This window comes from Protopterus annectens, chromosome 7.part0 (genome assembly GCF_019279795.1).
Source record: "Protopterus annectens isolate FY-2018-M chromosome 7.part0, PAN1.0, whole genome shotgun sequence".
In the NCBI taxonomy this organism is placed as follows: domain Eukaryota; kingdom Metazoa; phylum Chordata; order Ceratodontiformes; family Protopteridae; genus Protopterus; species Protopterus annectens.
In genome coordinates this window covers 1,188,329,142-1,188,346,523 of record NC_056739.1, presented here as the reverse complement: position 1 = coordinate 1,188,346,523, position 17,382 = coordinate 1,188,329,142, and positions in this window count along the sequence as shown.

Below are 17,382 nucleotides of genomic sequence, written 5' to 3'. Positions count from 1 at the left end.
ACCAAGAGAATAAAAAGGCAATCCACCCCCTGGTTAAGTATAAACACCCTAACCACCATGCGACTTAGAGACAAAGCCTGGACACAATATCAAAAGAACAAATCTACATCTTCCCTCAATGAATATAAAACTCTTCGTAATTCAGTCAAAAACTTATCTCTGCAGACCGTCGTAACTACTTCACCCGACTTCAAAGCAACCACAAAACCAACCCTCAAAAGTTCTGGAGAGGTATCACTACCCTCTTAAAACCCGGGAACACAGAAAACCCTATCCCCTGCCCAAATATAGATGACACTGATCTGGCTACCCAATTCAATTCTTTCTTCATAGACTCTATTTCTAAACTTACCTCCTCTTTTTTAAATAACAGTCATTCTCCTACCTCCACTTCCCCTCAGACTTCTCCCCCTCCAACATCTCCCACTTCTCCTCTGGCTTCTCACCCTTCAACTTCTCCCACTTCTCCTCAGGCTTCTCCATCTCCACTTTCTCCCACTTCTCCTCATGCTTCTCCTCCCCAACTTCTCCTACTCATTCTCCACCCCCACCATTCTTCATCAAACCTATTCCTACATCCACCATAAAAGACTCCTGCAGAAACTTAAACCATGCACCAATGCCCTCATAACATTCCCTCATACTTCCTCAGCATAGCTGCTGAAGCCATTGCTCTCCCTATCAGTATCCTAATTAACTGCTCAATCCAAGAAAGTATTGTTCCTCAAATATGGAAAAAAGCCTACATCATTCCACTGCATAAAGGTGGAACCAATACTAATATTACCAACTTCCGTCCCATCGCCATCCTTTCACAATTTCAAAAGTCCTAGAGAAATGTATCCATCTTCAACTTCTTCCCCATCTCCTAGACAACAATCTACTAACTCCTACACAGCATGGATTCAGACCCCATCATAGTACTATGACTGCCCTCCTATCCTTCCTTGAAACTGTGAATAAAGCTAGAGATTCCGGCCTCACTGTATCTACCATCCTACTCGATCTCTCTAAAGCCTTCAACACTATCTCTCATAACCTACTTCTTACTAAACTATCTAACCTAAACCTTTCTACCTCTTCCCTCTGTTGGTTTTCTAGCTATCTCTCCAATAGGCAACAAGCCGTCAAATGGAAAAAAGCCACCTCATCCTTCCTCAACACCCCCACAGGTGTCCCACAAGGCTCTATTTTGGGCCCCCTCCTCTTCAACATCTTCATTAATGACTTTTTCCGCTCTATCCCCCTTGCAAACATTATTCAATATGCAGATGACTCCACAATCATCTGTGCTGCCTCATCCATCCCAACTCTTTTAAAACTCACTCAAGATGCCTTCTCCACCACAGAACAATGGATGAAAGACAACCATCTTGCTCTCAATGCTGCTAAAACTAAACTTATGATATTTACCCCCTCCAAAACTAATAACCTTGATAGAAATTTATTCTCCATCACCAGCCAAAATAACACATCTCTTGAGCTGGTATCTGAAGCCAAACTGTTAGGGGTCCAAATCGATGACAAGCTCAAATTCAACTCCCATCTACTACTAAATATAAAAAAACCCCACCAAAAACTAAGCATGCTCTACCGTCACAATTGGTTCCTCACCTCAACTACCAAAATTACTCTCTCTACCACATTTCTCCTTCCCTCCCTTCTCTATGGTGCCCCTCTTCTAACTAACCTACAATCTTCTCTGAAAACCAAACTGTCCTCTTGTTACAATAAAATAGCTAGATTCGCCACCAGTAACAAATCATCTACCCATCACTGTGAACCTCTCCACAAACTCAACTGGCTAGAGCTTCCCAACTACCTCTCCTACACTCAGCTCACCTATGCACATAAACTCATATTCCAGCCATCCCTCTGTCCCTCTCTCTCTACTACCTTTAAAATGCATCAAACTCAAAGACTCCTAAGATCTAACAATCAAAACCTCATAGAAGTTTATAGACCCCTACACCCTCCAGGACACAACCTCCTGTCCTTCTCACTAGCACGCCTATGGAACTCCCTCCCTTCAATTCGGACAATTGCTAGCCTCCCATATTTTAAAAAATCACTACATTCCCATCTAACATCCTCATGGGAATGCTCCTGTTCACACCCCTCATAACCTACTCTCTACTCCCAACTCTTTTTCCTCCTTCCTCTGTCTCAATTCCCAGCTAGCAAATTCCTGCTTGCTTCTAGCATACAACTCCTTATTTGTACCTAGTAATTTTTTAGTAAAAAAAAAACTACTACTTCTAACGTTGAACCAGAAATTATAGAATGTTTTTCTTTAGAATCCTCATGTAAACTATGTGTGGAACATAATCTTTGTATAATCTGTATGTAGAACATAATCTCTGTATAATCTTTATGTGGAGCTTTTCTCCCCAGGACTCCATTGAAAACGGGTTCTTTTGGCCCAATGGACTATCCTGGTTAAACAACTGCAAATAAATAATAAATAAATAAATTTATCTGACTTCAACTTCAGACAGCTGTAGCAGGAGTGGAGGTCTTATGTGAAGGTTGACTGCTGTAGGGTTAGGAAGGGAAGACTGCATCATGTAATAAATCTGATCAGAGGGTTAAAGAATAGAACATGTTCCTCTGCTTCTGTAGAATCTGTTGGAAGGCAATGCTGGTTGTATGAGTTTCTGCTCAGAGGAGGAGGAGTCAGATTCCTTTACAGAAAAGTCTGTAAAGGGAATCTGACTCACTTCCTCAGGGAGTGTAGCCCACCTAATGAGGGTGGGTATAAAAGTAACAAAGGGAAAAACACCCCTCGGATGCCTGGTATTCAAGTTTGAGACTGGAGTTGTTCTTTTCTTTGACTATAAATGACTCCCATGTAGGCATAACAGTAGAAAGAGTCAACGGGGAAGTTTGCCTGAGGAGCCCTGAAAAGCACTGTTGGAGTAGTCCTAAGACAGACTCACACGAGAATCTTTCCGCCCTACACGGTGGCAGGGAGAGAAATACATTCATTCTTGGACACTCCACAACAAAATCATTAGAGTCTGTCTTAGGACTACTCCAACAGTCCTTTTCAGGGCTCCTGAGACAAACTTAAACATTGACTCTTTCTACTGTGACGTCTACATGGGAGTTTCACAAAATGTCCAGATTTTTGCCTCATATTTTTGGTTTGTTCCTTATAAAAATTGTCTTTCAGGCAAATCACTTACAAATGAAGTAAATGAGTAATATGACTGAGAAGATAGTGAGTATGTAACTCTGGTTAGCAACTGGAAATGCTGGACAGAAATTTGGAGGCATAAACTTTCACATGGCTCTAGATATATATATATATATATATATATATATATATATATATATATATATATATATATATATATATATATATATTTTTTTTTTTTGCCAGTGAGGAAGTCTTGAATGCTGAGAGCAGTTGCTTATAAAGTTAACAATGAGAATACAATATTTGCTACTTTAACATGTTTTGTATGATTTTGTCAGAACCAAGTAAGGTAGGGCTTAATGACTTGAATTACAGTTTACTACAGTACATATGACCTGTCTGATACAAAGTGCTTTTTGACCATCTAGGCTGTACATTGATGTTTAGTTATTTACTGCCATGGGTGTTGGTGTTCTTACAGTTCTTGAGATTAGGAAGGAGGGTATATCTTCTCTGGTGCCACAGTATGCACTGTTATGACATGTCTTGTTCTTTCTCTTGAATAATGTCTCTCTCTTTCTTTGTTGTGACTCACACACACACACACACACACACACACACACACACACACACACACACACACAAGCGCACGCACACACACACACACACACACACACACACACACACACACACACACACACACACACACACACACACACGCACACACGCACACGCACACACACACACATTCATATACCAAAACTCAAAAAATCTTGTACTTTCATCTGTACTTTGGCTATTACTTGAGACAAAGAGGCAGGCCACTCTGAGAAGGTAATAGTCATATAGTGAGGCAAGGGAGAAGTCTAATGTCACCAGTCAGTCCCATTCCCATATCTCCACAACTGCTGAAATGCATAGTGTGTACGAAATTATCCATGCCTATATCATTTCTAGGTCATTGTTTAATCTCCTGGTAGTCTGGGTGAATTATATTGAGCCTCTCATTGATGTAAATGAAATAATTTGGTGCTGTTAGAGGCACAATGGTAATATGTGTGTGTGTGTGTGTGTGTGTGTGTGTGTGTGTGTGTGTGTGTGTGTGTGTGTGTGTGTGTGTGTGTGTTTGTAAAGGACCAGGATTAGGGTGGAGCATATTATAGTGAGGGGAGCCATGTTGAATGCACTGAACACAGCATGTGGTTTACACATACAGCAGTATGGAAAGGTAGAGACAGGCTGATCATTGCTGTTTATTGTGGGCTATCTCAGTGGATTTTGTGGTATTATAAATTGATTTCTTTTTTCTTGGTCATTGGAGTGCTAGGTTACATACCTCTCAACTGTCCAGATTTTTGCAGAATGTCCAGATTTTTGCCTCATATTGTTTGTCTGTATCTCATATAATTTGTGTTTTGTATGGCAAATCATCGGCAATGGAAGTCACTAATAATGAGAGATGTTTGAATTTCAGACTACATATCCTTCAGAAAATGCATGATAATGTAAAAACCTCTTATTCTAGCAACATTCTAAGTTTAATAGAGAAATGATTAACATCTGTCCTCAATTTGGGGCCTTTGTCACCCCATTAGTTTTGATATTGTCCAGATTTCTTGTGCTAAGAGCTGACAGGTATGTTGTAATGGCATTAAGGAATAAATGGCATTTTTGCAACCAGCTGAAGGGACAGCATAGTCTTTAGGTATTTTGGTGGTTGGAGAAGAATGTAGGAGCTAAAGGACTGTGTGGGCTGCATCACAATAAAAGTCATTGGGATAGGATATGTATGCAGGGACAGGAAAGAAAACAGCCACAAATTCAAGTTTGTACTAACACTGAATGAATAAAGACAAGTAGCAGCAAAAAACATCTGCTCGTTTTGTTGAAGCACATTTCCAGAGAGAAGTAGTCTGTTAATGTTTATCTTTCTGTTCATTGAAGCATACAGAATTCAAGTTGTTTCACTTTTGACAGCTGATTGTTTTAGTTTTCTAGGTTCTTTGTGAGCTTGCTAGTACACGACTTCCATAGTCTTTTCATCTGTATAATTGCCTTTGTGATAAGAATGCTCTTATTAGGTTAATGCGGTTCATCACACAAACTTCATCAGATCCAGTGAAGTAAGCATGATGAAAACGTATATTCTGATAAACTTTCTTGTTTTATTTTATTCTCGTTTGCTTAGTGGACATTCAGTATTTCTTTAATAATTGCTGAGATGGGGGCTTTGCCATCCTCAGACTGTGGCTACCAAAGACATGGAAAGTGTCGTATATCTAGCATGTTTTGGAGTCAGTGAATGATGCAATTAGTTCAGCACGAAAGGACAGGGATGACACAAGACCTGAGGCATATTAAATACTGGCTATCAGAGATTTATGCCAGGCTGGCACACGTGAACCTGTTGTACAATTTTAAAGGCACAGCCTCTAGGCATTTTGAGGTGCTATAATAGTCTTACAGGCAAATATGCATGACTTTAGTGTCATTTTTCTTCAGTGAAAGTAACAACAAAGTCAGAGAACACAAAGGAGAAGAGTTGCTGCATGATTTCTTTGATCTAGTTTTGTTGATTTTTTTTAGGGCTAGACTTAGCCTTCCTGAACATATGTACAACTTGAGAATTAGTCGAGTTGTTGAATTGCACACTTGCAGCCAGAAAAGTAGACGATTAACCAAATACCTTGGTGCGGTTTTGATTCAGATTAAAAGCAGCATTATGATTTGTTTCATTGCAACAACAGGAGGAACCATATAAAAAAAAGCCATTTTTCCTTTCTTTTCAGCACTTACCCTTTATCACATACAACATCACAAAGAAAAAATATCAAATACATTCAATTTAACTTGTAAGCAGGAGGTTACTACAGGTTTATGCAGCACTCAGATTTAGCAAATGGAAAAAATTGTACCAGTTCATGAAAGGCACATATTTTATAGCAAATGTCTGACCATGTGAACAACAAAATTCTTTGCAGTGACTGCACATGTCTCTGATGATCAGGAGCAAAGAAATATTCTGTCTAGCCAGACCCACATAATGTGAACTCTAGCCTCCGTCCCCTTTCCATATGTTGCTGAATATCAAACCTCAAGCTACAAAACACCATCTGGAAGCTATCAAGTGTTTTAAGACCTGTCAAAAACTGATAGCATTTGCTGTCCACGGAAGGAAAATTAAAACATTTTTTAACCAAAAAAAAAAATGATGAAGTATATATTTCAACAAAGACCGACTATTCCTTGGGAAAGTATTGCTGAAGTCTAAGAAATATAGAAATCAGTTTTCTAGGCATTAGTTTATTAGAAGATACTTCTGTTCCTGTGATGCGTAAACTTACATTGTGACTTTGTTGGTGAAAAGTATAAGCTTCGTTTGTAAATAAACAAAAATATAATGCATACATAATGCATACAATCCAAGAAAGTTGCTACCACAAGCACATTTTCTGCACAATCCTGAACTACGTCTGGAATGAAAAATATTTGTATAACTGGAACTCAGTCCTATAATTTTTAAACCTGTATATCAATATGTTTTAGAGTAGGCAAATGGATCTGACAGCATTTTTTTACAAGCACAAAAAAGTATAAAAATAGGTACTCTCAAAATTAGGTATTATCAAAAAATCAAATGTACTTCTTCAAGAGCAGAATTGGGTATCACAATATATCTTTTACTTCTGAAAACATTAGGGTGCAAATTACTTTCAGGTTGCCTTATCTCAGCAGAACTGTATCTTTTCTCCAATGTGTTGACCTTGGAGTTAATAAGATTATTTAGCAGAGGCACTTATGTGTGTCTAGTATGGAGCAAGTAGGCAACCCACCCAGAAAGAATGTATTTGTATTTTTTACTCTGTTACTCTTTCATTTCAAAGAAATGATACTTTTGGGGAACTGTCTTCTGAGGATAATGTGTCTATGTTCTGCCAGTCAGGTTTCTGATACATTATCAGAATTGTTTTCTGTGGATATGTGCTTCTGTTCTGCTAATCAGATTGTTGACACTTCTTGTCAAAAATCACCATTCTGTGCTAATTAAAAAGTGAAACCTGGTGACCGCCACACATTTAGTTTGCAACTCTATATTACAAGTTTCCAAGATGGAAGGACATTCTGCTATCCCTTTTTCTTTTTCGTACTCTTGATTAGTTGCTTCATTTTCCCTTGTAAGTTTACCTCTCAACCTCTTACAGCAAGAAATCAGGACAAAGCCATAAATAAAAGTGGGACAAAGGCCCAAAAACAGCTACAATGTTTAAATATTGCACTTACAAACTTAAAAAGTTGATAGAATAACAGGTTTTGCATTAACATCGGTTTTCTGAAGGGTATGAAGTCTGAAACTCAACTGTCTATCATTATTTTCTAACCTCAGTCTTTAATGATTTAACACTAATTTGCCAGAAAATCACAATTTTATGAAAAACTGACCAAAAACATGAAGCAAAAATCTGGACCTTATGCGAAAATCTGTGCAGTTTAGAGGTATGCTTGTGGATGATGCCTGGCAGATTGACAAAAATCTTACTGAATCACCTTTTCAGGAGAGAATGGAAGGAAGAAAGAAAAAGAAACAATGAAAGATTTAGGGCAATACATTCACAATATATTGGGCAAATGTGATATACAACTAACAACAATGTCATCAAAACTGCATTCGACTACCATGATTTTATAGAGCCACCCACCCCCATGTAGGGGCCACACTCTGTCTACCACCTTGACACTGTTTTATTCATTGTGAGACTGCGGCAGCATGAGTATCTAAGACAGACCTAAAATGTATTATCAGAATAGTAAAAGTAATGAGTCATCATACAGGCTTGATATTGACTCTTCAAAACTGTCACTTCATCTCTCACACAATGACTCAGCACCTCATGTACATAAATGTTTATTATATACAACTGTTAAAATAAGACTTAACAAAATGACAATAATATTTTAAGAACTATATTCCTTCTTTATAGTGTCCTGGCGGTAAGCCTTCCAAAGTATAACAAACAAAACATCACAAAATCACGAAAGCACAACCAATAGCAAACAACAGTCAAGCCACTTAACTATCTAAATCAGTTAGATTATTTATGTCCATGCCAACACAGAAAACTGAATTTAAGAATTAGCACGGATTTCTTTAATTCTTAACATAAATCTTCATGAATATAATGTTAACTTACTTTCATTTTTAATGTTACTAATAACTTGAAACAAAAGTGAACATCTTAATAAGTGTACATTGCATTCATGAAGTTATATTAACTGCATTATAATGGGACTTTTAGATCTACAATAACTAACATCTTTCAGATATTTTTGCAGTTTGACTCCAAACATCTTCTTGTTCTCTGCTTCAAATTCCCTGATTCAAAATTCCAACAGAGCACAAATTGAGATATTTAAACTAGTCTATATGGACATCTTATAAAAAGTTAAATAGAAATATTTTGCCAGATATATCACTCATGAGTCCCTCCAATTTCAGAGTTTAAACAGTAGATTATCTATATAACCAAATTGTTTGATACCATTCTTCTTAGAATAATCACTGGTATGAATGTTCTCAGACTTAGAAAAGCACATTGCACGACTAATATATGTAAGGCAAAAGATGAGCCAATTGCTGCCCCTCCCCATTTTTTCTTGAAAATAGAATTCGGAACTGAAGCCAAAAGTATTATTGAAACATACAGGGGATACAAACTCAGTGAAATAATCACTTGTGGAAAAGAACCCCATATTACATTCTAAATACTTCATACTACAGACATCCAGGAAAAAAGAGATCATTGTTCCCCTCTACTCGTCACTCATTAGAGTTAGACCATTATAGAGTACAAAGCCCCTTTTGGAATGTACCTTACAAGACATCTGCAGCAGCTGGAAAGAATACAGAAGTACCTCACAAAGAGGATTACTGGCCTCAAACAGATGCCCTACACTGATCGCCTCAAAAAACTCCAGCTTTACTCCCTAGCATATCGCCTACTCCCAGGTGATCTCTGCCTAACATATAAAGCTATGTCAAACCCAGAGCTGTTGGACATGCTACACATAAAGAAATCCCACTACCTCCAAGCTACATGCTCTAGGGACCTAAACATTGTCACCACAATAAAAAGGACATGCTGGAGGGATAGATTCCTGTCCCAGAGACTTCCTATACTCTGGAACAAGCTACCCATCTATGTCAAACAAAGTTCCTCATTAGCACTCTTCAAGAAAAATCTTGATGAGTGGATGGGAAATAGGAAATACACCCAGGGAATCATTTCTGTGACTCTGCTCGACAGGGGCACAGGAAATCAACTTTCTTGGGTGGCATAACCAGGGAACCTTGTTGGCTAGGCTTACTTAGGCCCTTGGGCTGATAGCCTAGTACCTACCTATGAACCTATGAACATGCCAAATGTTCATTATAAGCTAGAAACATCAAATGATGCATAAAGTTGTATTAAAAAATAAGACATCAGTAGAAACACAGATATATATATATATATATATATATATATATATATATATATAGGTCTACTTCACATACCCGAAATACCACATAACCAAAGACCAGATAATCGAGATGAGAATGCCAAAACTTCAGAGATATGACTGTCCACATAGTCGAAAAGTTCCCCAGGGTAAGCAACCACTGGTCCAAAAACTCATGGAGAACACACTGCACCATCTACAACCTACTCAGGTGGGGGGGTTACCCCTCCCACACACACCCAGTGTGGGGGGCTGTGCCCCCACACCCCCCTAACTGACTATACCAACTCTGGGATCACACTACAGTGGGAAGAGGGTAAATCTCTCCTTGGTAGCCCCATGGTTACTTACCCTGGAAAACTTTTCAGCTATGTGGATGTTCATTTATTTGAAGTTTCGGCGTTCTCATCTCGGTCATCAGTTTTTCAATTATGTGGTATTTCGTGTATATGAAGTAGACCTATATATATATATATATATATATATATATATATATATATATATATATATATACAGATAGACATAATATAAACACACACACACACACACATACACACACACACACACACACACACACACACACACACACACACACACACACATGAACAAGTGTTCAGTCAGGCAGCATGAGATGTGAATGTACTTTCTTCAAATACCCATCCTCCATCATCAGATGTTATAAATTTGTAATATTGCTTTGATAAATTCTTATGCGCTTTCAGCAGACAATAAAATGGGGAGACCCCTTCATCTCAATCTTTCAAGCTCTTATATATTTCAAATATCAAAAAATAGTAAATGTTCCATTTTATCAGGAAGGATACTTAAGAGATGGAACTTATAAATCTTTATTAACTGCTTGATAAATAGATGCATCTAAAAGATGGTCATAGCACATTTCTCAATATTTAAGTCTACTGTGCCTCTCTTGTAAGCTTGTTTGCTAATATTTTTTATTAAAACTGCTGCATTCCCCTTTATCAGCTGTTTAGCAAATTTTGTATATTTTAATTCATTGACAGCCTCTTATTTTTCTTCTGTGGTTCTCTCTTAGTAGTACAGCAGTCTAGCAAACTACCAAACACATACTCAATAAAGTGACGAAAAGCATATCATTGCTCATTAGTAAAGGGGGAATAAAACAACTACTTTTTAAGAAACTTTCTTGTTGAATGAATATAACCAATAAATTGTACTGAATTATTACCCAGGGTAAATAAAAGACAAAAACACATTATATTAGTCTGCAGAAAACTATTACAGCAAAAATAAAACATAATAATATTATAGTCATTGAACACTTTCATTAATATATGCACAACTTCTTCAGAAAAACTACCAATACAAATGGGTAACTTAATGAATGCATTAACAACCCAGGTGACAATACAACAACCGATACTGTATGAGCACATCCACTCGTGCATGAATCGTGACATCCCAAATAGAACCAAGACACTTTCCTCCCAAAAAAAGGAAGCCAATCTGGTGGTCCCCTGCCATAAACAAGCTTTACAACAAAAGGAAGAAACTATTGCAGGAAAGAGGAAAATCCCAGGATGCAAAAAACTCCCTTACCAGCCTCAGTAAGAAGCTGAGATCCCTTATAAAATCCTCTAAAGCTAGTTACGAAAATAAAATTGCCAAAGATTCCAAAGACAACCACAAGGCATTCTATAGCTATGTCAAGAATCTAAATGGCAATGCTCAGATATGGTCTGAGCTACAACAGAATGGCATTAAATATACTGATTCTAAGGATATTGCCAATATCCTGGCTGATCGATTCAGTGCCAACTTCACCCCCCCTCTCACCCCCTAAAGGCCCATCTCAATACCGAAAGATTGCCAAATTCTGGTAATAACGGCCACACAGGTAAAAAATGCACTCTCCAAAGCTAAGAATACAGCATCCATGGGACCAAATGACATCCCGGGCTGTGTACTACATGAACTACAAAATGAACTGGCACCTCACCTAAGTGTCATGTTTAATCATAGCCTCACCTCAGGCTTTGTGCCCACTGAGTGGCCCACAGCTACAGTTATCCCACTCCACAAGGGGGGATCCAACTTAGATCCTGGGAACTACTGCCCCATCAGTCTGATAAGCCTGAGCTGCAAGGCCATGGAACGTATTATCATGGAACTTATACACAAAGACATTGGCAACCTTCAAACACTGGACCCCACCCAGTGAGGGTTCGTGAAGGGCCGATCTTGTCTCCTGAACCTAATTGACTTCTTCGAATCAGTCTCCAGAGCTGTGGACAAGGGAAAGGCAGTCCACACAGCCTATCTGGACCTCGCCAAGGCCTTCGACACCATCCCCCACTCTGTTATTACAGATAAATTTACTAAGCTGGGCATTAATCCCTATATCACTCGATGGGTTGCCAACTGGCTTACTGACAGAACCCACACTGTAAAAGTAGCGTGCTCCAAATCCAGCTCCTGACAAGTGACAAGTGGAGTACCTCAGGGTTCAGTCCTGGGACCGCTCTTGTTTGGCATCTACTTCTCTGAAGTACAGGCCAACACTAAGGGACTCTGGCTAACAAAGTTTGCAGATGACTGCAAACTAGAAACCATTATTGAATCCCCAAATGATGTGGATATTCTACAAAAGGGCCTTACAGAAACAGATGCTTGGTGCCAGAGCCATGGGCTCAAGCTCAATACCAAGAAATGTATAGTTATCCCCTTTGGGAAAAAACATGTACCCATGAATTACCACATAGGTGGCAGTACACTAAACACCGAAAGTGTGATAAGAGACTTATGGACACAGGTGGCAGTGGTCTCACCTTCGATAACCACATTGCCACAACAGTCAGGAAATCCTTCTATGTGGCACACCTCATTACTAAGGGCTTTTCATCCAGAAAAAAGGAGGTCATTGTCCCACTGTACTCATCCCTCATTAGACCCATTATAGAATACAATGCTCCATTTGGTATGTACCTCTCAAGACATCTGCAACAACTGGAAAGGCAGCAGAAATACCTCACTAAAAGAATCACAGGCCTAAAGCAGATGCCCTATGCAGACCATCTAAAAAAACACCAGCTATACTCTGCCACGTATCGTCTACTCAGAGGTGATCTCTGCTTAACATACAAGGCCATGTCAAAACCAGAGCTGTTGGACATGCTACACTTAAAGAAATCCCAATCCCTCAGAGCCACATGCTCCAGGGATCTAAACCTTGTCATCACAATGAATAAAATATGCTGGAGGGATAGGTTTCTGACCCAGAGACTCCCCAGACTCTGGATAGACTGCCCATACATGTTAAGCAGAGCACCTCTTTGGCCCTCTTCAAAAGGAACCTTGATGATTGGATGGGAAATAGGAAATTCACCCCAGGGATCATGTCAGTTGCCCTGCTAGACAGGGGTACAGGGCAGTAAATATTGTGGGAAGAAATAGCCAGGGAACTGTTATGGCTAGGCTAGTATAGGCCCTAGGGCCAATAGCCTAGTACCAACCTATGAACCTATAATAACAATTCCTATGAAATACATATTAATAAACCTGTCTGTTTGTAAATATTTCATCTCCTGAGCCCCTGCTTACACTTATCAAGGCTACCAGAACTTGTCAGAAATGTGGGATGCATGGCTAGCCTTAAAAAGGCCCTTGTGGTTGTTAGCCTAGTAAACACCTATGAACCTATGAAACTATTAAACCAATTTAGCAAACATTAATTAAAATTGGTGAAACAAAAAATATCAGTTTAATTTCACAGATGAGCCAAATTACACTACCAGATGATAGGGAATGTTAAAATCTTTATAAATGCCAAAACAGTTACTGTAATAAATCCAGCAAAGTACAAGAAACGAGAATACCATGTCATTTCATGAAGGACTACACTTCAAAGGCCTTAATATTTAAGTTATACAAGAAAGATTCCTCAACATTACTCAAATCAAGATTATAACTAAAATTAAACAATGAATTCAATTCATATCTATTATTATAGTCTGCATGTATTCTTATATTTATAATATGAAAACAGAAACATAAATACAGCTTCCTGATTAAATGGAGCAATTCAGTCTTCAGTTGATATAGTTTAGGAAATCATGTGGGCACAGATTTAATACCAACAGATAACACTGTTGCTTTAAAGCCATTGAGTTCATAGGTTCATAGGTAGGTACTAGGCTATTGGCCCTAGGGTCTATATAAGCCCAGCCAAAAATGTACTCTGGCTTTCGCCACCCAAGAAAATTATTTTCCTGTGCCCCTATCGAGTAGAGCCACAGAAGTGATCCATGGGGTGAATTTCCTATTTCCCATCCAATCATCAAGATTTTTTTTTTTTTTTGAAGAGTGCTAATGAGGAGCTCTGTTTGACATAGATAGGTAGTCCGGTTCCAGAGCATGGGAAGTTCATGGGACAGGAATCTATCCCTCCAGCATGTTCTGTTTATTGTGGTGACAAGGTTTAGGTCCCTAGAGGGATTGGGATTTCTTTAAGTGGAGCATGTCCAACTGCTCTGGGTTTGACATAGCGTTTTAATGTTAGGCAGAGATCGCCTCTGAGTAGGCGATATGTGACTGAGTAAAGCTGGAGTTTTTTGAGACGGTCTGAGTAGGGCATCTGTTTGAGGCCAGTAATCCTCTTTGTGAGGTATTTCTGTGGCCTTTCCAGTTGTTGTAGATGTCTTGTGAGGTACATACCAAAAGGGGCATTGTACTCTATAATGGGTCTAATGGGTGATGAGTAGAGGGGAACAACAACCTCTTTTTTTCTGGATGAGAAACCTTTTGCGATGAGGTGAGCCACAAAGAAGGATTCCCTGACCACTGTGGTGATGTGATTATCAAAGGAGAGACTACTGTCCACCTGTGTCCCAAGGTCTCTTATCACATTTTCGGTATTAAGTAGACTACCAGCTATGTGGTAGTTCATGGGTACAGATTTTTTACCAAAGGAGATGACAATACACTTTTTGGCATTGAGCTTCAGGCCATGGCTTTGACACCAGGCATCTGTCTCATTGAGGTCCTTTTGTGGTATGTCCACATCGTTAGGAGTTATGATTATGGCTCCTAGGTTGCAGTCATCTGCAAACTTTGTTAGCCAAAGACCTTCTGTGTTAGCCTGTACTTCAGAGAAGTAGGTATCAAAAAGGAGAGAACCCAGGACTGAACCCTGTGGTACTCCACTTGTCACTGGTCTGAAGTCGGATTTGGAGTCTGCTACTTTCACAGTGTGAGTTCTGTCCATGAGCCAGTTGGCAACCCATCTTGTGACACAGGGATTTTATACCTAGCTTAGTGAGCTTATCTATAATTCCAGAGTGGGGGATGGTGTTGAAAGCCTTGGAAAGATCTAGATAAGCCTTGTGAACCACCTTACCCTCATCTATAGCTTTGATGACTGCTTCAAAGAAGTCAATCAGGTTTAGGAGACATGATCTGCCTTTTACAAATCCGAACTGGGTAGGGTCCAGAGTTTGGAGATTACCAATGTCTTTGTTTATGAGTTCCATAATGATACATTCCATGGCCTTGCAGACCAGGCTCATCAGGCTAATGGGGCAGTAGTTCCCGGGGTCCATTGTGGCTCCCCCTTTGTGGAGTGGGATAACCGTCGCGGTGCACCATTCAGTGGGCACAAAGCCTGAGGTGAGGCTATGATTGAACATGGTACTTTGGTAGGGTGCCAGTTCATTCTGTAGTTTGTGTAGAACGCAGCCTGGGATATTGTCAGGTCCCATGGATGCTGTGTTCTTGGCTTTGGAGAGTGTGTTTTTTTACCTGTGCAGCCGTAATTACAGGAACTTTGCATTCTTCCGGTATAGAGATGGGCCCTCTAGGGGGTGAGAGGGGGGTAAAGTTAGCACTGAACCTATCTGCCAGGATGTTGGCAATATCAGTTGGTTCTGTATATTTAGTGCCATTGTGCTGTAACTCAGAGCAGATCTGAATGTTGCCATTGAGATTCTTGACATAGCTATAGAATGCTTTGTGGTTGTCTTTAGAGTCAGTGGCAATTTTGTTTTCGTAACTAGCTTTGGAGGATTTTATGAAGGATCTCAGCTTCTTACTGAGGTTGACCAGGGAGTTCCTCCAGTCATGAGATTTTACTCTTTTTTGCAACAGTTTCTTTCTTCTGTTGTAGAGTTTGTTTATGGCAGAGGACCACCAGACTGGCTTCCTTTTTTCGGAGGATAGCATCTTGGTTCTATTAGGGATAGCATGATCCATGCACTCGTGTAAGTGCTTATAAAGTGCATTTGTGTAGGATTCAGCAGTCATACCTCTATTGTCCATCTGCATGGGTGTCATGAAGTTTGCCACTTCTGTCTTAAGAAGTGTGAAGTTGGCTTTGGAGAAGTTTTTTACGGTTGTTTCCCTAATTGGGGGTGAGGCGGGATATGGATGTTTAGGGTGATTAGCTTGTGGTCGGATCTGACCAACGAGGAATTGACCTCTGGTGTGGAACACTGGTTGCCCATGTTGGTAATGACCAGGCCTAGGATATTGCTGCCCCTGGTGGGGGTGTGAATAAGTTGATCCAAGGTGTTGGAATTTATGAATTCCAGAAAACGTTGAGCAAAAGAGTTGGTACATGAGTAGTTTTCCCAGTCAATGGTGGGGTAGTTGAAATTGCCCATTATTAGGGTGTTGGGTTGTACCCTAATACTTTCCAGTGTATCAAGAAATGAGGAGTGGGAATCCTGGGGCATGGTGGGGGGGTCTGTAGCAAGCTACAATTTGGATTGCAGTCTTTCCAAAGTTAGTTGCACTTGGATAATCTCGGATGCATTATGCTGTGCAACTAGCCTGGAGGTGTGGATATCCTTAATAAATATGGACACACCTCTACCTTTAGTACTTCGTTCCAGGTTAGGTGGCCGAAAGTTGTGGTATGAATTATAGCATAGTAATGCTAGTAATGCAGGGGTGCTCTCTGGAGCTTTGAACCAGGTCTCTGTCACCGCACAGATGTCGATGTTCTCCATTTTAACGAGTGCCTTGACTGACTGCATTTTGAGGTTTAGACTTCTAGCATTGAGTAGCATTACTCTCAGATTTTGTTTGCTTGTACCTGTTACAGTGGTGAATTTGTCATTTGAACCTTGCCTAAAAAAGGCACTATAAGGGTGGCAAGAGCATTAGCCAGTATCTGGAATCCCAAGGGCGACAGGTGCAGGCCATCTCTGGCAAAGCATCGTGGTCTGCCGATAATGTCGTCCCAGGCAGACAAATACTGGATCCTCTTAGAATGACACCAGAAGCTTAGCCAATTGTTGAAGTCAATCATTTTGTCCATGTACTGTGGTATCATTCTGCATGATAGCAGGATGCTACTCAGGGCTAGGGTCATACCTGCCTGGGCTACAAGATCAGAGAGTGCCTCCATGTCTCTTTTCATGTAGTCCAGGGAGGTATATCTCAGGTCATTCACACCAACATGGACAATGACATTCATATTTGTACTTGTTGTGGAGTGACCTGAGTGCGTGCATTATGTGGTGGATCCTGGCACCTGACAGGCAGCTGACAGTAACTTTCTCCTTGTTTTGCCTGGTGAGTGGAACATCAGTGTGGCTGACTATGGAGTCACCTATGACTGGGTACGTTGTTATGCCTTATGAGCTGTGGCTGAGTGGCACACTGAGTTTCTGGGCTATGTGTCATTTGGGTTGTGATGGGAGGTGGAGGTTGCTTGTGTTTCTGCTTTGGAGGTCTCTGTTGCTTGAGCAGATTTTTATTTAAAGCAT